This window comes from Protopterus annectens, chromosome 3.part1, assembly GCF_019279795.1.
Source record: "Protopterus annectens isolate FY-2018-M chromosome 3.part1, PAN1.0, whole genome shotgun sequence".
Classification (NCBI taxonomy): domain Eukaryota; kingdom Metazoa; phylum Chordata; order Ceratodontiformes; family Protopteridae; genus Protopterus; species Protopterus annectens.
In genome coordinates this window covers 1,653,795,099-1,653,815,849 of record NC_056732.1, presented here as the reverse complement: position 1 = coordinate 1,653,815,849, position 20,751 = coordinate 1,653,795,099, and the positions used below count along the sequence as shown (strand labels likewise).

The window sequence follows — 20,751 nt, the reverse complement described above, 5'->3', positions numbered from 1 at the left end:
AAAATACTACCTTACACTGAATTGTTTTTGGCCAAAGGGCCAAACAGAAAAAAACTAACAGACACTAATCAAAAACACAATATACTACAGCTAAGAAGTTTTTTTTTTTTTTTTTTAAACTAGGAAGCCTCTAACTTAAACGGCTACCTAGGAGGTAAAAAGAAGGAAAGCTTAGACTAAAAAGCTAAAACGCTACCTACAAGAGGGATAGGAAGGGGAGGAGGGGAAGAACTCTCTAACTTAAACGAGTTCTAAGAGGAAACTACAATTAGACTAATACAACAACAAACTAATTAACGACTATGTTGAAAAACTATAAACTATCAAAAAAGAATCCTAATCTGATAGAAAAAGTAGTACAATAAAACTTATATAAGCCTGAGCCAGTAACAACGAACCTCGCAGCTGAAGCGGCAAACAAGATCTGGGTAGCTAGTGCTAGGCATCATGGGATAAGGGGTAGCCTCGAGCCAGTAAACAGTTCTCGAGCTATAGAAGATGGCCGAGTCGGAGCCGAACAAGCAAGAAATGAAGGCGAGATAGACAACTTAACATCATTTTTTAAGAAGGATAAACAGATACATAATAGATTGGAAAGTATCATATCAAAATCAAGTTACAACCTTTGAGCAGCTTTGGCAAAGATAACTCATACTAGGTAGTAATTTCTTTGTCAAGGTTCAGTTTGAAATCTTTAAACTTTTCAAGTAAAGGATGTACGGAGGTTACTAGTTGATTTAGGTAGTTGATTTAAAATAATGTGAGTAGTTATAGTGCATATAGAATATAATTGATTAGCCTGAATAGCATTTGAGTAGTTATAATGCAAAACAGAATTCAGTTTTCTAGCTTGATGGAGTACAGAATACAACTGAGAGGGAGAATGGATAGAATACAAACAAGAGAACTGGATGTAGTACTGTGGGATAATGTACTGGTCCTATATCTTTTTAAAGAGGGGTAAGGATTTAATAGTGGCGGGGTGTTTAGGTAGGAGCATGAGAAGGGCATTTCCATTTGGAGGACAGATGAGAGAGCAGGATGGATTTGAAGTTGTTGTGGTTTGGTATACTGAGTAGTGGGGAGGTAGAGAGTTCCATAGTTTCGCTATGGTGTATGACAGTAGTAGCTGGCCAAGGGGATGCGAGGATTTGTGCACTTGTAGGAGGTTTTGGCTTTCAATCTCAGGGAGCGGCTGGGTGTGTAGGGTATTACGGATTTGGTGAGAGAAGGGCATTCTGCAGGTTTGAAGACGAGTTTGTGGGCCGTTGTAAGTTGTAGGTATTTTAGGTAGTTGGGGAGTTCTAGCCATTTGAGGATATGTAGAGAGTGGCAGTGATGGGATGAGTTTTTAGAACTGGCTGCAAATTTGCAGATTTTGTGGTAGCAGAATTCGAATTTGGAACGCAGGCCAAGTTGTAGGTTTGAGAACAGGGGAGCACCATTCATGAGAGAGGGGAGAAGGAAGGTTGATGCGAAGGTTTGTCAGGTGGAGGGGCTGAGGTAGCGACTGTGTCTGTAGAGGAGACCAATTTTTTGATGGGTTTTCTTGATTGCGGAGCAGATGAGGGAGTTGAATTTTAGGTTTTCATCAATGGTAATGCCGAGTAGCTTGGTACTGGAAACAATTTCTAGACACAAAAGTTATTGTCAGTTATTAATGGAGAATAAGTTTCTGTTGAATTGGGAGTTTTTCATAGGAGTGCAAATCATTAGTTTTGTTTTGTTAGCATTTAGGGCTTGGTGATTGGATTGCATCCATGATTCTGTTTTGGAGAAGGCTATTTTGGTTTTAAGTAGAAGTTAGAAGGGGCAGGAGGCTGAGCAGATGATGGTGGAGTCATCTGCATATTGGATAACTGAGGCGTCAGGGATGGAGTGGTGGAAGTTGTTGATGAATATGTTAAAGAGGAGTGGGCCCAGTACAGATCTCTGGGGAACTCCTGTGGGTGTGGGTAAGAAAGGAGAGGTTGACTCTTTCCATTGGACAGCTTGTTGGTGCCTGGATCGGTAGCTGGAGAACCAGGCTAAGGTTGAGGGAGAGAGGTGCAAGTATGAGAGCTGGGACAGGAGTAAAGAGTGGGAGATGGTGTCAAATGCCTTTGAGAGGTCTAGAAACAGTGATGATACGTATTTGCTGTTGTCGCGTGCTAGGTTGATGGTTTCAAGAAAGGATAGGAGGGCAGTCATGGTTCTGTGGCCTGGGCTAAAGCCATGTTGAGTAGGGAAGAGGAGTTTGTGTTGGGTTAGGTATGGCATGAGTTGTGAGTGGATAGTTTTTTCTAGTATTTTAGAGAGAGGAGAGAGTATAGCTTGGGGTCTGAAATTGGTTGTGTCTGTGTTTTTACCACCTTTATGGAGAGGGATAATGAATGCATGTCACCAGATGGTTGGGACTTAGGATTCTTGTATGAATCTATTTATAAGAATAGATATGGGATAGGCTATAGTTTCAGCAGATAGTCTCAGGAAGGTTGGTGGTAGGTTGTCTGGTGCATTGCGACAAGGTTTTAGCTTTAGGAGTAGTCTTTTTATTGTGTTTGTGGAGACTGGTCTAAGGTTGAAAAGGCGACAGGGAGGAGGGTGAGTGGGGGGGTGAGGGGGGCAGGAGGGAGTTGGGTTGGAGGGGGGTTAGGGAAGGAGGAGGATAGTTTAGCTATGCCGTCTATAAAAAAAGAGTTGAATTTTGTGGCAATTTCAGGGCTGGTAAGGTTAGGATCAGGGCATGGGTTGGCATTATTACCGGGGTTAAGAATGGAGGAGCTGGGCAGAAGTGAAATTCCCAAAAATGATAATCAGTGAAGATGGCCCCTGGAGGTGGGAAGGTGCAGCTGGGCAGTTTGGTGAGTGAGAATCCAGGAACAACCAGGGGAAAGTAGGCTAGGGACAGATGTTTACTGAAAGAGTTACAAATATATAAAGAAAGAGTAGGATTGGAATTAACTAAGTGTTTAGCAGCAGTGGAATCAACTAAGGCCACAGCAACTGGGTCAGGTTTGGGAATACAGCATAAAATTTAAGAAACTCAGGAACTTTATACATTCTATCTGCCTTTTTAGGAACAGCTGGCTATCAGGAAAAATGCAGGCAGTAAGACACACATTCTCTTAAGCAGACAGGACAGAAGGAATGCTTGTAGGTTATGTAAAATCCTTCTGAAACAACTCACAGTATTTTCTGAGGGACTATGAAACACCAGTGTTCTCCAACTGAAAACACTGAGACATTCTAGTTATAGTCTCAGAGAAAGAGAAATCCTATAGGGAAAATCAGAAACTGAGCTCTTCTCTGAGTCTGAATCAGAAATCTAAGGACAAAAACGTGACTCTGTCCCTGTATCTTCCAGTTCAAATTCAGAATCTTGAATCTGTTCAGGAAAAGAGGTATCCTTCTTTCTTTTACCGGAAACTACTTTACAAGACAGACCAATAGCCTGAATTAAACCTTGAGCCACTGGGTTTCAGATATGACCTCCAATTCAACTTTGGCCACTTCTCAGACTTTGGATCCATAGCTCAGGCTACTCCCGTTATCCATAATCCTTTCACAAGCCCCAGATTACTACAGATCAAGTTTGTCCCCAATATCAAAAATACAGAAAGGAAAGGAACATGCAATCAGTAAAAACATACTATAGGCCTGTGATAATAACGGTATCCGGTGCTCAGAAAAAAGGAATAAGACTAAGGAATTACACCTGCAGGTCATACCAGGAACAAAGTTAGTACTATATTCTTTCAAAGGAAGGGGGAAGAACGGAGGGGAGGTTGAGGAAGGTCAAAAACAGACAACACAGATGCATTGTTATATGTTGAAGTACATAACTTTTGTGTCTGATGTTGTCTTTTTCATCCGTTTCTCAACCCCAGGAACAGAGTCCTTAGTCAGTGTTACCCAAGGGTGGTTTCATGGAAGGATACTCCCGTGTCCCACTGAACCAAAGGCTTTCCTCTTCCTGGACAGAATATCCAATTTGTAATGAGCTGTGAAAGTATGAACATTGGACCAAGTAACAACATACAAATGTCATCAATAGAATTTCTGGATAGCAAGGAAGAGGAAGTTAAAACTGACCTAGTGCAGTGAGCTTGTGGTGGTCTTGGTACGGTCAAGCCTTTTTGTTTATAAACACAGAAAATGCAATCAATGAGAACATTGTGCTCAAGTAACCTTTAACATAGGCTGTCCCCAGTTTAGCCTTTAAAAAGGAAATAATGAACTGATCAGATTTCATTCTATGGACGTAACATCTGAACTGTATGTGTACAACCAACATATGGAAATAAAATCTGAACTGTATGTGTACATCCAACAAATAAAACATATATATTTTCCCCTTTACCGGTAAATTCTGGGAAGAAAACTGGCAAATTTATAGACATAAAATGCAAGTTCAGAAGTTAACTTCAGAAGAAAGAAACAGTTGGTCCAGACAAAAACCCTGTCTTTCATGAAAATAAGATAAGTTGACTGCAGGACAAGGCTTGAAGTTCAGATACTCATTATGCAGATGTAATAGCAACTAGAACTATGGACCTCCATAACAAAAATTTTAAGTCAACATTTGCTGCTGGTTCACAAGGAGGTTGAGTAAGGACCGAGAGATAAAATCCTTGAAAGGTGATCTAAGTGAAAATATACTTTTAAGAAAAACTACATAGCTTAATCGAAGCTAATGATAAATGATCCTTACTAAATGATAATTAGTGATTGCAGCTAGTTTTACCTTGATCATGGAGTAACTTCCGCAAGCATGGAAAATGCAGGACAGAAAATCGAACACCACTGGGATGGCTGCTGAAAAAAGGTTGTGGTGCCTTTCATTGGTCCAAAAAGAAAATATTTTCCATTTCTTCTTGTATACTTTCCTAGTGGAGTTAATTTTAGAAAAAGTAAGGACACATAGTATTTTGGACAAAAGCCTGGACTGCCTAGTCATCAAAGGAAGTGAAGAAACCATGCAGTTAGCTTGAGGGCTTGGGTTCCTATTAGATGACCGAAGACGCATTTTTTTCGAATGCGTCTTGGTCGAACTTGAAAAGACGAAAAGGCAAAATGACAAAGCGGCCTATAAGCGAATTCTTTCCCTGGGAAAGAAATCACTTGGCTGCGTCCATTACTTTGCCGTTTTCGTCACTGTAGTGCGATCTCGGAGTTGGTAGATTTAAGTACAGGGGGGATGTGAAGCCCCCCACGTTATGTTATGTTTTAAGTGTTTTTTGTTTTTTTGGAACAGCGATTTTTTCTCTTGGAAAAAAATCGCTGTTCTAAGCGTTCAAGTTTGTAAGCTTTCGCTTACATGGGGTCGATAAATAAGAAGTTATGTACTCACCATAACGTTCCATCTGAGTAGGTAACTTCATTTCTCAGCAACCTGTGGGTATCGGATCCGACCTCGGATCCGAGCTGGCAGCTTTCCAAGCTAAAAGATCCGAGCTCTCAGCTCCTCCCCTTTACCCATAATACCCTCCCTCCAGTCCTCAGATCGAGTTTGCCAAATATGCACCCAACAAAAAAACAACCATCTAAGACCCCCGACAGAGGAACGCTAACCTGATGCATGACAAGGGAAAAATCTTCCATCATGGATAAACCATGAAACAGGCTAGGGGGAAGGAGGGGGGGGGGGTCGGTTGCTGACAAATGAAGTTACCTACTCAGATGGAACGTTATGGTGAGTACATAACTTCTTAATCTGAAGTAGTTAACTTCATTTGATCAGCAACCTGTGGGACAGAGTCCCCAGTTACCAAAAAACCTTGGTCAGTCCTCAAGGAAAGATATTCCGAAGCACTGCGGAGCCAAATGCTGCCCTACCTCTGGATATCAGATCCAGCTTATAATGACAAATGAAGGTATGAGAAGAGGACCAAGTAGCCACTGAGCAGATGTCATCTAGAGGAACTTTTGACCAGAATGCTGCAGAAGTAGCCATAGAACAGGTAGAGTGGGCATGAACCCCTAAGGGTTCAGGCCGATCGGAAGCTAAATAAGCGTGAATGATGCATAGTGATATCCATCTCGCTAAGGTAACTTTCGTAATAGGCTTCCCCAAAGATGGCTTAGTGAAAGACACGAAGAGCTGATCCGATTTCCAAGTAGCCTCTGTCCTGTGCAAGTAAAAACGCAATTGTCTGTGCACATCCAATAAGTGCAACCTGTATACCCTTTGTTCTGAAAGTTGGGGAAGAAAATAGGTAAGTTAATGGTTTGGTTGATATTGGATTCGGAGGCCACCTTAGGCAAGAATGAAGGGTTAGTCCTGAGAGACACTCTGTCCTTATGGAAGACCAGATACGGGAGTTTCATACAAAGGGCTTGAAGTTCAGATACCTTTCTGGCTGACGTAATTGCAATCAGGAAAGCCGTTTTCCAAGATAGAAATTTTAACTCTACCGAAGCTGCAGGTTCAAAGGGTGGGCCCATCAGTGCCTGAAGAACCAAGTCCCACGGGAGAACCGCATTCTTGATCGGAGGTCTCAACAGAAAGGTGCCTTTCAAAAAGGTTTTGCATATCTTAGCAGACGCTCAGGGACCAAAGTTATCCCCTATGTGGAAATGGGAAATGGCTGCCATTTGGACTTTGACTGTAGAAGCACTGGTTCCTAAATACGGGACAGTAATTCAAGAACCGTTGGAATGGGAGCAGTAAAGGGGTCTAAATCCCTATGTTTGGCCCAGATGGAAAAACACTTCCATTTACTTCTGTAGATCTTCCTGGTAGAAGGTTTATGTGCCACCACCAGGATAGATTTTACGGGAGACGAGATACCGGGAGTCCTAGCTATCAGTGGAACTGGATCAACCAAGCCGTGAGCTTGAGGTCGTCCAGGTTCGGAGGCTGTAATCCCGCAGAATGAGAGATCAGATCCGGAATAGGATCTAAGAGCCAAGGAGGAGCTACGCTGTGAGACCGCAGGTAAGGGAACCAGATCTGGCGAGGCCAGAATGGGGCTATGAGGCTTATTTTGCTCCCCAACCAATGAGCTTTTTGCAGAAATTTTGTCATTAGCAGAAGAGGAGAATAAGCATAAAGAAGACCGGGTGGCCAAGTATGAACCAGAGCGTCTCTGGGGCTCTCCCCTGTTGGGGGAATCAGAGCGAAAAACTCGCTGCATTTTGCGTTTGAGGGAGAAGCGAAAATATTGCAGGGAGGTTGGCCCCATCTGAGGAAGATCTAATTCGCTACTGATGGGTTTAGAGACCACTCGTAAGGTGTGAGGATTGAGCGACTCAGCTTGTCCGCTAGAATGTTGGACCGACCCGGAATGTGCGTTGCTATCAGAAAAAGGTTGGTGGAAATCGCCCATTCCCAAACTCTCATCTCCTCACGACAAAGAGGGTAAGATCTGGTTCCTCCCTGTTTGTTGATGTACCAGACTACTGCCATGTTGTCTGTCTGAATTGCAATAGTCCCCAGAGGAAGAAGGTCTTGAAGGGCTTGCAACGCTAGAAGCACCGCCCTCATCTCCAGGACATTGATATGCAGAACGGTCTCTAACGGGGTCCACGTGCCTTGGACGGTTCTGCCCATGGAATGCACCTCCCACCCGAGGAGAGAAGCTTCTATGGTCAGCGTGGCTTGGGGTTGAGGCATCACAAATGGTCTCCCTTCCCGCAGCTGTCGGGAATGGAGCCACCAAAGAAGGGAATTCCTGCAAACCTTGTTTAGGGGAATCGGATAATCCAATGGGTGAAGGAGGAGAGACCACTGAACCTGAAGAGTCCATTGAAGGACTCTCATGTGTAATCGCGCCAGAGGTGAAAGGTTGATGGCTCCCGCCATGGAACCTAGGACTCTCAGGACCAATTCTGCAGGCGGGGCTGGGGACTGTAGGAATGCTATTACATGTAGCAACAAGTTGCGCAACCTGTCCACTGTCAGAAAGGCTTTGGACTGGAGCGTATCTATCCTGGCCCCTATGAAATCCAGAACTTGCACAGGATGAAGAGACAACTTCTGAAAATTTATGGTAATGCCTAGATGCCGGGCCACGGATAAGGAATAATCCCTGGCGAAGCAGAGCAGAGCAGACGCCTGGTGGGGGCGTCGAGGAGCCAGTCATCTAGGTACGGAAAGGCCTGAATTCCCTGAAGTCTCAGGTGGGCTGCTACAACTGCCATGACCTTGGTGAACACCCTGGGGGTTGTGGTGAGGCCGAACTGGAGAACTCTGAACTGAAAATGACTGGCTCCTAGCCGAAAGTGGAGAAACCTTCTGGAGCATCTGTCAATGAGAATGTGGTAGTACGCATCCTTGAGGTCTATGGAGCACATCCAGTCGTTCTCCTGTAAAAGGGGGAGAATAGCTGCAGAGTGACCAACCGGAATTTCTCTTTGGCAATAAACAGGTTTAGAGTTGACAGGTCGAGAACTGGCCTTAAGTCCCCCGTCTTCTTTGGCACCAAAAAGAACCTGGAGTAATTGCCTAATCCAGATTGCGCTGGGGGGACATGCTGGATGGCCCTTTTTTCTAGCAACTTCTTTATTTCTGAAGCCGCAACCTCCCTCTGATTGGGTGGGACATCGGGAAGGCACTTTGTTCGTGGGGGAAGATTCAGAAAGGGGATAGTGTAACCTCTGGATATTATTCGGAGCACCCAACGATCTGTCGTAATGGACTCCCATCTTCGTAGGTGCTCCGAAAACCACCCCCGACTGCCTCCAGAGAGGGACAGCTGGGCAAGCCCTCAGGGCTGCTTCACGGGTCGGTCTGAGAAGGGTTCTCTGGACCCGAAATTCTTTGCCCCCCCCCCTGCCTCTGGGCCGGCGTCCACCTTGTCCTCCTCTGCCTCTGAAGGACTAAGGGTCCGGAGCGGGACGGGACTGCTGGGACTTCCGGAACCACATCTTCTTTTGTCCTCTCTGGTTCCTTGAGAAGGACCTTTGAGGATTCGAGAAGCGGATCCTGACGGCAGACAGCGTCTTCCAGTCTTTCTCACTCTGGAGCAGCGTTTCGCAGACATTTTTGCCAAATAGTGTAGAACCGTCAAAGGGAGCGTTCGCGAAGGATGCCTTGAAGGGTTCCGCAAAGTCGCAAGGGCGAAGCCAGGCATGGAGTCACAAGGCGACCCCTGCCCTGCTGGCTCTATCCGCTCCCTCCATGGCATGGGAGAGAAGCCGCATGGAAGTGTTAGAAATTGACTTTAGAGTGGCCATGCGAGCCGAGAAAGTACGTTTATCCTCGGCCGCCATGGACTCTGGGGGAGCTCCAGCATATTCTTTTATCAGATCCTGCTGGAATCTAATGACGTGTGCCAGATAATTCAGCACCCTTATAGAAAAGGTGGCTGAAGCAAACATCCGCTTTCCAATACGGTCCATCGTCCGAGACTCCTTATCAGGAGGATGGACCGAGGAACTTTCTTGCGCTAGTTCCTTCTTAGTGGCAGGCGCCACCACCATGGCATCTACTGGGGACCCTTTATTCCATGCCTGTTTGTCAGGGGGAGGACTAAGAATCTTGTCCGGTCTTCTAGGGATTGGCTCCACGGTGTCCGGCTCCTTCCAAGCCCTGGTAGTAATCAAGTCTACCAGGGGATCAGCCGGGGGGGGACACCCAAGAGGTAGACGGGCCTGCGTCGAACGCCTCCAGAAACACAAACTCATCCGAGGAAGGTTTTTGGGCTGACCACCCCCCTCTAATACGCAGCATTTCCATAATGTCCCCAAAGGAGACATCTTCAAGGGGTGATCTTGGGGAACCTTCCCCTTCCTCTAAGTCCGTGTCCTCCGTGAGGGACTCAGGGGAGTCCAAGTGTCTCCTATTGCACTTACGTTTGTGAGGGACCTCCTCTGTGGGACTGTCCGAGGAGGCCTCACCAACGGGATCCTGTTCCCCTACGGGAACCAACTGGAGCGTCGGCGCAGGTTGTCCCTGGGGCCGAAAGATGGACGACAGGCCCAAATGTGGGGGAGTGAGGGGTGGATCCGCAGCCCGGACCGGGGACCTGGACCTCCTCGATAGCACCCTCTCCACCACATCAAAAGCCGAGGGCGAGCCACTCTCCCCTGGCTCCGAGAGTAGCCCCCTTGGCTCCGACGTGAGGACCTGAGTCGGAGCCGATGCGATCGGATCCGAAAGGGTAGTGTGCTCCGACCGAAATGGAGCTGAAGACACACTGACCCCTGCGGATCCGAAGCTCGGCTCTCGGCCCCGAGAGGTCGGATCCGACACGCACAAGGGTACGGTTGGCGAAGTAGCCATGACTGTCGGCACCGACTCCCCGAATCCGAGACAGCCCGGATCCAAAGACTCCGAAACCTGATAGTGAATCGGAGAAGGAGCAATTGGGGCAAAGAAAGGGGCCGAGCTCCCCCCCAGAAGGGGGGGAGGCACGAGCACCCCCATCTGCATTTGGGCCTGCAGGAATCGATGCATCATCCGGTCCGTACCAGCGTCAGACATACTTCGAGTAGATCTTGAAGAGTTCGTCGAGGCGGGCCGGGAAGGCTGCCTCGACGACCTCGAGGGAGACCGGGACTCCTCCTCCGGCTCCGGAGAAAAGCGGGGTGAATGGAGCCGAGAGGGGGAAGAACCGGCAACCCTCCTGGGAGAGCTAACTAATTTAGCAGGCGGAGCAGAGGGGTGAGACTCTGCCCACCACTTGTGGCTCTTATGCCGGTCCTTCTCCCTATGCTTTTTGTCTTTGCTAGAAGAGTCCCCCTCTCCCTGGGACACAGAGGGAGGTTGAGTCCCTGCCACGGGAGGGGGAACTGAAGGCTGGACAGCCGCAGCCGCGGCTGGTGCCGCTGAGGGAGAGGAGGAAGAAGAATCCGGGGGCAAGAGTCCCGCCAGGATTAACTTATTCCTCCTATCCCTCACAACCCGGGGGTTAAAGGCTGCGCACACTTGGCAGCCCAAAGACAAGTGGGCCACCCCCAGGCAGAGAACGCACTGAGTGTGGCCATCCTCTGGGGACAGCTTCTGACCACACTCAGTGCATTTAGAAAAAATTACCTTAGGCCCTTCAGCCATTGCACGTTGAAACGCGCCCACTCACACAAGAAAGGGGAGGGAAAAACTAAAAACTTTACACAATTTACCACAAAAATTATCCAAAAATTACAGATATAGAACACTAAGGGCCTACTAGACTCACACACATGAAAAAACTTTAAGAAAAAGAGTTTTAAAATAGTTTTAGATACTCTCACCAATGCCAAGAGTTCGTTACTTAAGCTGTCAGAAGCCGCGGCAAATGAGATCTGAGGACTGGAGGGAGGTAGCAGGGTATTATGGGTAAAGGGGAGGAGCTGAGAGCTCGGATCTTTTAGCTTGGAAAGCTGCCGGCTCAGATCCGAAGTCGGAGCCGATACCCACAGGTTGCTGATCAAATGAAGTTAATTACTTCAAATTCATCGTTCGCTTTTCTAAGCGTTCGATGATTTAATATAGACCCGACGGCTTGAATGTCTGTGTGAAGTAGCCTTGATGGGTAAGACAGTAGATCCAGGGAGGGATCCAGAACCCAAGGAGGGTATACCAGATGAGGCCAAAAGAAAGGGAAGCACACTTGGCAAGGCCAGAATGAAGCAATGAGGATCAACTTGCTCTTCTGCAAACACGCTTTCTGAAGAAATTTGGGTATGGGGGGGGTCACAGAATAATCATTTAGCAAACTGGGGGCCAATCATAAATCAGAAAATCTTTTGGTGACTCCCCCTCTAGGGAATTAGGGCAAAATACCTGCTCCATTTGAAACTGTGGGGAGAATCAAAGAAATAACAGCCTGGTTGGCCCCATTGACAAAAAATGTGTTCCACTACTAAAGGATTGAGAGACACTCATGAGACATGAGAATAGATCTGCTCAGTCTGTCTGCTAGAACGATGGACTTCCCTGAGATGTGAGATTGCAAAAGAAAGCAGCTGGAAGAGATCGCCCATTGCCACACTTTCAGAGCCTCTGACCCAATGGATAAGAGCATGTTCCCCTTGTTTGCGGATATACCAGACCACAGACATATTGTCTGCCCGTACGGCAACTATCCTTTGAGGGAGTGTGTCTTGAAACACCTGCAACACTAGGAGAATCGCTCTCATTTCCAGGACATTGATACGAAGGTTTGCCTCTAAGGGAGACCACATACCTTGGACCGTCTGTCCCAGATAATGCCCCACTCTCACCTCAACAGGGAAGAGTCCATGATCATTGCAGTCTTGGGCAAGGGCAGAACAAAAGGCCAGCCCTGGGAGACATCTGGTGCAGGAATCCGCCAGGAGACATGCTGTTTGCAAATCTTTGCTATTCTAACAGAGAAGGTCACAGCATGTCAATTCACAGACCACTGTACCACTAGGGTCCACTGCAGTCCTCTCATATAAAATCTTGCCAGAGGAAGAAGGGTTATGGAAGGCTCCACTGACCCCAGGAGCTGAAGGACTAACCTGGCTGGTGGCAACTAATGAGACAATAGGAGTGTAGCCTGATGTTGCAATTTGGATAGTCTGGACTGAGGAAGTCAAGCAACTTGGGAATCCGTACTCAGGTGAACACCTATGAACTCCAGAGTTTGAATGGGAGAGAAATAAGACTTGTTGGAGTTGGCTGTGATACGCAGTCAAAGACATAACTGGAGAAGGTAGTCCCTGGCACATACCAATAGATGTCTGTTAGGAACCAGTCGTCAAGGTTGAAAACACCCAGAATCCCAGCAATCTCAGTGAGCTACAACTACTGCCATACACTTGATGAACACCCAAGGGGCTGAGGTGAGACCAAAGGCCTGGGCTCTAAACAGAAAATGTCTGTCTCCCAGCCAGAAGCGAGGGTATCTCCTGGATTATCTGTAGTCAATTTTTTATGTGATAGTATGTATCCTGAAGATCTGTTGAGCACATCCAATCATCCTTCAATGGGAAGAGAGTGAATGGAGTAAACCTTAACCATTCGGAACTCTGAGTATTTGACAAACTGATTCAAGTGTCTTAACTCCAATATTGATCTAAGGTCCCCAGTTTTCTTTGGCACTAAAAACAATGTCAAGTAGGTTTCGAACCCTTGCTGGTCTGGTTGGACCTTTTGGATGACTGTTTTATCTAGCAGTTTTTCTATTTCTAATGCTGCTTCCTTCTTCTGATTGGGTGGTATGTCAGTATTTCTTCTGGAATGAGTGGGAGGGAGTAGGAAAAAGGGAATACAATAACCTCTGATATCTATCCTCTTCACCCAGACATCTTGGGAGACGGACATCCAGGCCTCCGGATGCAGAGATAAGCATCTCCTGACTGCCTCCAGAGTGCAGCAGTCGGGCAACTGTTCAAGAATCCTGAAAAGGCTTCTTGGAAAAGGGATCTCTAAAGCCTTGGTTTTGAAGGCTCCCTCTGCCACACGGGGGACATCTGCCATTACAGTCCCCCCTTTGCCCACAGGGGGAATCTGTGTTTACAGTTCTGGAACCACATCTTTCTACTCCCTTTCTGGTTTCTTGGAAAGGTCCTCTGAGGGGGTAGAGAAAAGTATACTCATGGAAGACAGAATTTTTCCATCTTGTACATTCCTAGAGAGTGTTCCTTTAACTCTAGGTCCAAACAGAGTAGATCCATCAAAGGGTGAATTGATGAAGGAAGTCTTGTAGAGCTCAGCAAAGTTAAAGACATATCCAGGCATGCCTCTTAATGCTAAAGCCTGAACCAGCCGCTTTCGAAACATCTTCAGTAGTGTGTGAAATCAGCTTAATGGAAGCACTTGACTGGGGCGGCAAGGTGGCCAGCTGTGAAGAGACAGTCTTTTTATCCTCTGCCAACATGGACCCTGAGAGTTATTTGAAAAGCTCCTTTGTCAAGTCCCTCTGAAATCTTGTAAAATGTGTCAGATAACTGAGCAACTGCACGGCAAAGGTTGCTAAGACAAAAACTTGCTTCCCAAATCTGTTCAGGGCCTTAGACTTTCTGTTAAGAGGATGGACAGAGGGTTTTCCTCGGCAAGTTGCTTCTTAGTGGCTGCCCCTACCACCCTGGCATCAACTGGGGGACCCCTGCTCTAATGATTGCAGTCCTTGGGTGCAACAAGGCACTTATTTGCTTTCTTTGGAATGGGTTCTGTGGTATCTAGATCCTTCCAAAACCAACAAAAAATGAGGTTCACCTGCCAGGGGTACCACCCAGAATGTAGATGAGTCAGTTCTGAAGGCCTCAAGAAATACTGACTTCTCCTTGGAAAGGGCTTCAGAAAACCAACCATCGTTCTGCCTCAGAAGCTCAAGAATTTCTCCAAATCAGGAGTCCTCAAGGGATGAGCTGGGGGACCACTCCACTTCATCCAAATTGGTATCTTATGATAAAGATTCCTGTGGGGAATCAATGTGCCTCCTCTAGCACTTATGCTTCCAGGGACATCCTTGTGGGAGTGGTCCAAGGAGGACCCGTAAATGTGGGGGAGTCCTGCAAAAGCACTGTCTCAAGGCTGGAATGGACCAGGTACACCTGACAGGACAGAATGAGCAGACTTAGGACCCAGGACAGACAGAAAATGTGGAGAGCTCTCTCCACAACCTCAAATGCAGACACTATGGAGAGCCCAGGACTGCTCCATTAAGACCTGAAGCCACCTGCCTGAAGAAATCCAACAGCTCCCCATGTCCCTGCCTCAACATCTCTCTGTTCCCTTCTCCACCTGCATACAATATGCTGACGACTCCATAATCATTTTGTGTTCCTTCTTCCCAAACTGAACTTCTTTCTCTCAAAAAAAAATCATTCACCACTATAAAAAAATTAAACCACCATTGTCTCTCCTCTCCCAAAAAAAAAAAAAATTATTACACTTACACCCTCACCTCATCTCCCTCTCTCAGTTTGCAGAAATCTAATAATGTATATCTGCTCCTATCTCCTGAGACACCCACTCAACCCTTGGTATCATAATAACCAACCATAAAAACACACACACACACACACAATACAATCTACTAACAAAAAACAAAACCTAGGATCCCTGTAAAGAATCAAACACTCCAGAACTACACTCAGAGAACTCATTTCTGAACTCACATCATCTCTACCCCTATCTATTACACTCCCCCAATACAAACTTAAACAAAACAAGAAAAAAACTATAATAACCATATATGCCATCATTGCCACTTTGCCACCAACTCACCACACATAGGACATATAGGTCAAATCACTGTAAACAACTAGGTTGGCTAGGAGTTTACTCACCTTTACAATTCAACCTTCTTATATTCCCATCAACCACCCCAATTCTCAACCCAATCACACCCCAAACACCATATTCTACCATATTCTAGCCTACTCTACTAATAAATGCAGATGCAAAATGCAGATGCAAACAACTTTCTCTTATCTTTCTGCAGGAGACTCTTTTCTAACTTTTGTTGGGAAAATATGGAACTTCTACCTTACATTTACCTACTGACCTCCCCCTTATCTAAACCCCTTCTCAAATTTCCTTCCTCCCTCTCCTACCAACTCTCTAAAAACTTCCCTCTCTCTCTCTCCCTCTCTCTAATCTCTTACCTCTACCCTTTCCTACCCTTTCTTTCCTTTCAAACCTATTTTTTTCTTACTAACTTCACTGCTTTTTTTACTTTACTACTAATCCTTTTTACTATTTACCTTTTAAACCTTACTCCTCTTACAGATCCCTGTACTATCTCCTTCCTCCTACCTCCTCTACCTCCCTTTTCTTTCTTCTCCTCTCTATATATAATATTTCCTATCATATATTATTAATTAAGTCCCGTTATTTTATTGTATGTATTATTTTTTTCCGAATGTATTGTGATACATTATTTGATGTTTTGTGTCTAAACTAACTTTGCTTTATTGAATGTGTGTACTTATTTGATGTTTCCTCGTATCCCTACTGACTAAGGACATGTATAAATAAAATAAAATAAAATAAACATAAAGGTTGGAGCAGGACTGTCTACTGCCGAGGCCCCGTGGGGAAGGGATGTCTATGTAGATCTCAGATTTGAACCCCTACCCCCAGATCTGATGCCGAAGCTACAGTTCTGAGATCCCCTCCAACTCCGACATAGTTGGTGCTGGCTGGATCAGAGAAGACATCGGAGTCAAAGATGGCCAGGTCTTCAGATCTGACACAGACAATTTTAGAATTACTGGATCTTGACTCACTGAAATCGAAGGGTGGATTGGAATAGGAATCACTAAAGGTGTCTGGTCTACTCTGAAGCTCGCAGGTCCAATGGGAGATGGAGACAGAAGTACTACTAACTGAATTTGGATCCTAAGAAATCTGCTCATCATCCTTTCCACCTCTGCTTCAGACAGGCTCCTAGTAGACCTGAAGGATGAGGATGTAGACAGAGGTCTAGAAACTCTACAGGGAGTTTTTTTTTTTTTTTGCAGAAAAGGAGAGTGTAGTCTCCATGGAATTGGCTCTAAAGAGAACAAGACTGTTTATGGGATAAAGACTTGTGTGAAGCCAAAACCAGATCCGAAGAGGTGGACTTTTCCAAAACTTTATAGACATCTTTGAATGCGGTCCAAAAATACAGCACTAAGTGAGGAGAGTAGTCAAGGGAGCCCTTCTTCAACTTTTTAGACTCTTCTTTTGATTTTTCCTTAGACTTGTCCCCTTTTCCCTGAGATTTGACCATTGGTTTAAGTGGAGAGGAGAAGCTCCTGATACTGAGGAAGAAGAAGAAGGAGGTAACAATCCCTTAAAAATTAGCTTGTTCCTGCACTCAATCAAGGTTCTGTCATTGAAGCTAGAACAAAACTCACACTCAACCTCAAGATAAGTGAGGTGCCAAGACAGTAGATGCATTCTAAGAGGGCATCTGAGCTAGGTACTTTGTGTCCACATAATGAACACTTTTTAAAACCCATAGGCTTGTCTAACATTATGCAACCAAAGCAAAAAGCAACCCTGAAACAATTTGAAACACACAGAGAAAAGATACAGAAAAAAACAGGCAATTTACCAACAGTGATACCATGGAATTCCCAATGAAATGGGAAAGAAACTATCAATGATGGTACCAAGGAAACTATAAATAGTAGAAAGAAAAAAAAGAAGGGCTTTAGGACTAGAGAGAACAACAACAATAAACAAAAAAAAATGTACTCACCATAATGATACTTCTGAGTTGTCTGTTTTTGTTCATCCTCAACTGTCAGATCCAACTTTGGCCACTTCTATACACTTTGGTGCCACAGCTCAGGCTCCTCCCCCTATTCATAATCTTCCTCTTTAGCTTGAATTACCTTATATAGACTTTGCCCTCTATTCATCCTATAGTCTTGCCCATAATACAATAGTCAGTAACAATACAAATAGAAAATTATATTTCAGTTAGACTGCAAAGAAAGGAAAAAAAAGACTGGAGCTAATAAGAAGTCATGCAAAATCACGCAATTCAGCTTAACTAGGAGACCAAAAGTAAATATTCCAAGTAGGAAGGGGACTGGAGAGCAGAGAGGTTGAGGAAGTACAAAAACAGACAATACATATACATCATTATGGTGAGTTCATAACTTCTATATCTGACGTTGTTTGCACAAATGTCATCTACGAAGGTTCTAGACCAGAAAGTGGAGGACGTGACCACAGATATGATGGAATACGCTTTAGGAAGCTCAGGTAGTATCAATCCTTTCTACTTATAAAGAAAAGGAATGCCATCAGACCTCCCAACCATCCCGAATTACTCATTTTTTACAGAGTTTTGGGGTCCCAGTAATGGGGTGCCAAAATTCCCGAGTGGCACCCCTTCATTTCCGATTTTTTTCAATCTAATTTTTAAATTCCATGCTTTTGGAGCTGACGTCATCGCGTGCTGTCTTCAGTATTTATGGGAGGTTTCCATAGGACATACTATACCTGACTGGCTTTGATGATTTATTTTGAAGTGAATTGTAAAATGAAGTACAGGTTCTCATCCTATATGTATACAACCTTTAATTTCAGTTGGTTATGACAAATGTGTTTGTACTAACAGGGTGGCTAACAGTTTAGCAGTAACATCCTGATGAGTGAGGGTGCAAAGCTATTGGGAACTATAATGTGAAAAACGGGAATGCTTTTATTACTCCAAGTTATATCTCTGCTTCAATCCAGATGTTTTTGGGTGAGAGAAAAGGAAGGAGGGTTTTGTTCAGTGCTATGGTAGTTGACTTTAGTAGCTTATACCATGATTTTAGGGCATGTCCTTTGAAATAGACAGGCTGCAATGTTCTAGGGGATTTTTGTTTTTCCAGGATCAGCAGACCTTTTCTATTTCTCATTTACACTGTTCACTCAATGCTTCCTTGAAGTAACCAGGAACATTTTTTTTTCAATTCCCAGAAGAATACTGTTAAACTAGGCAGGAGATGCAATGACTTTAGCATAGTTAAATACAAAAGTCAAATTAACTTAGACAAGGATTTTCAGGATGGTCTATACTTTGAGGGGTGAAAGTGATCTTCTCTTATTTATTTGTTTATTGTTAATCAACTAGACAAGCTGGTCTCTTTTCAGTCACAACTAGCAACCCATACCAAACGCATAACAGATTGTACACAAAGCTAATATGAACAGTATTTAAAATGTGTATTTTAGCAGTCTGTACTCCTGAGGACTGGTCTCTATTTTATTGTTTTGAAGAACCAGCAGCATATAAAATTGCAATGATTACTGAATGCATCAGTGAGGGTACATAAAATGTGATGCACCAGTCAAGAACAGGTGATCATACCAGACCAAAGTGGTACCTAGGATGGCAACAACTTGTCTATTCCTGAAGCTTCTGCTCCAATTCAAAGCTGTTTGAGTACAGTAATATGAAGCTGTTTTGAAAGTTCACAAGTCTTTTTGATATTAACTACCCCAAGACTAATTAGGCTCTTTAGCTGAATGCAAATCTTCATAGATTCTCAGACTTCAGCTATACACAGGGAATGAATGTTTTAGTGATTCTATCTAATGTGCATTAATCCATGAACTAATTAAGGCAGTAGAGTTCATTTGTAGAGTCAAATGCTTAAAGGCTGATTCTCATTTTACTTCTAAGAGGAGTGCTCTTCCAGCCACTTCTGGCATTAGTCCATTGCTGCAAAAGTTGTGGTGATTGTCACACAACCAAGCAAACACAGAGATATTCAGTTTTGGCCAGGTTTAAAAGATATCTTGAATGTCTGGGTGTGACACTAAAGCCTAGCTAACTTTACTACATATAATCTTAGAAATTAAAAAAAGCCAATTTTCACGCTTCTATTTATGGAGTTTATAGGGATGGAAGGCACCTAATAGAGTGTGTGTGTGTGTGTGTGTGTGTGTGTGTGTGTGTGTGTGTGTGTGTGTGTGTGTGTGTGTAGAAGTAGACTGTTATGGAAATGTTCTGAATAGGGCAGTTTTGTCATTATTGGTTCATGCATTTTGTTTCATTGCCTACTGGAAAAATGTTCAGACAATAAATTTAAAATGAAATTGTGTGTAGAAGTAGACTTTTATGATGGAAATGTTCTGAATAGGGCAGTTTTGTCATTATTGGTTCATGCATTCTGTTTCATTGTCTACTGGGAAAATGTTTAAACAATAACTTTAAAATGCACTCTAAATTAAGTCTAAGTGTGCTGTATTATACAAGGAATATAATTTAATAGTGTTTATGGTAAATGGGGTGATATAGCCAGGTAATGGGACATTGGAATGTCTGCAGGGGAACTCTGGTGCTATATTTTGGTCCTGTTCAGTTTGCATTTGAAAGTTGGTATCTCACAATTCCATTGAAGTGGGCGGGGTTGTGTAATTATGTATGCAAATTTTACATTAATCAGCATACAGATTTGTACCTATTTTTCATGGGCCTTGTCCAGATTTTTGATGTTTCCAGGTTGAGAGGTATGAATGCCATCACTGAGCCATTTGGCCAAAACTACCATCGAGACCAATTTTCCCAACCTGGCTTGGGGAAAAGGAAACAAATAGCTGGTTTGATTTTCTGAAAACTTTTGTTCTGTGGAGAATTAATCTAAGCTGTCTGTGAACATCCAACAGGTGCAGCATGTATTCTCCTTTATTGGAAAAATTTGGAAAGAAAACAGGAATGTTGATGGACTGATTTATAGAGGTTTCTGAAGCCACCTTAGGTAGAAAGGAAGGATTAGTACAGAGGGGTACCCTATCACTGTGAAAGATCAGATATGGTAGCTTGAAAAAGAAAGCCTGGAATTCTGATACCCACCTGACCGATATGATCGCAACCAGAAAAAACTTTTCCAAGACAAAAACTTTAAGCCCACCTTGCCATCTCATTCAAAGGGAAGGCTGAGTCAGGGCTTGAAGAAGAATTATTAAATCCCATGGAGGGAAGGATCCTTAATAGGATGTTGCAGTAAAATGGCATCTTTCAGAAGGGATTTTCATACTCTAGATGATGCCAGGGATGAATGGTTATCACTTACATGAAAATCTAAGCTGTCTGTAAGTTGGATTTTTTTTGTGGAATAACTAGCTCCGCTGTTGCTGACTTTCTATGGAAGCAAGAAAGTCTAGAATAGCTGGAATAAGTGCTGAAAAGGGATCTAATTGTTTCTAGAAAGCCCAGATGAAAAATCTTTTCCATTTGCTCTTATTCGCCTTCCTAGTGGAATCCTTCTAAGAAGATATATAGCCATCACTGGAAGGGCAGAACCCATGCGGTTAATTTGACAGTCCAAAATCCGGACAAGTTATCCCTGATGGCCGACACAGGAGATCCAGAGATGGATTCAACCCAAGGAGGTATACTAGATGAGGCCACAAGAAGAAAACCATACTTGTCAAGGCCAGAA

General features: G+C 44.2%; 1 protein-coding gene across 1 annotated transcript in view; it reads right to left on the bottom strand.

The window, feature by feature from the left end:
* The window catches only part of LOC122798602 (1-aminocyclopropane-1-carboxylate synthase-like protein 1), a 2,974,588-nt gene that overhangs the window by 2,736,312 nt on the left and 217,525 nt on the right, over positions 1-20,751 (bottom strand). The window lies entirely within an intron of this gene.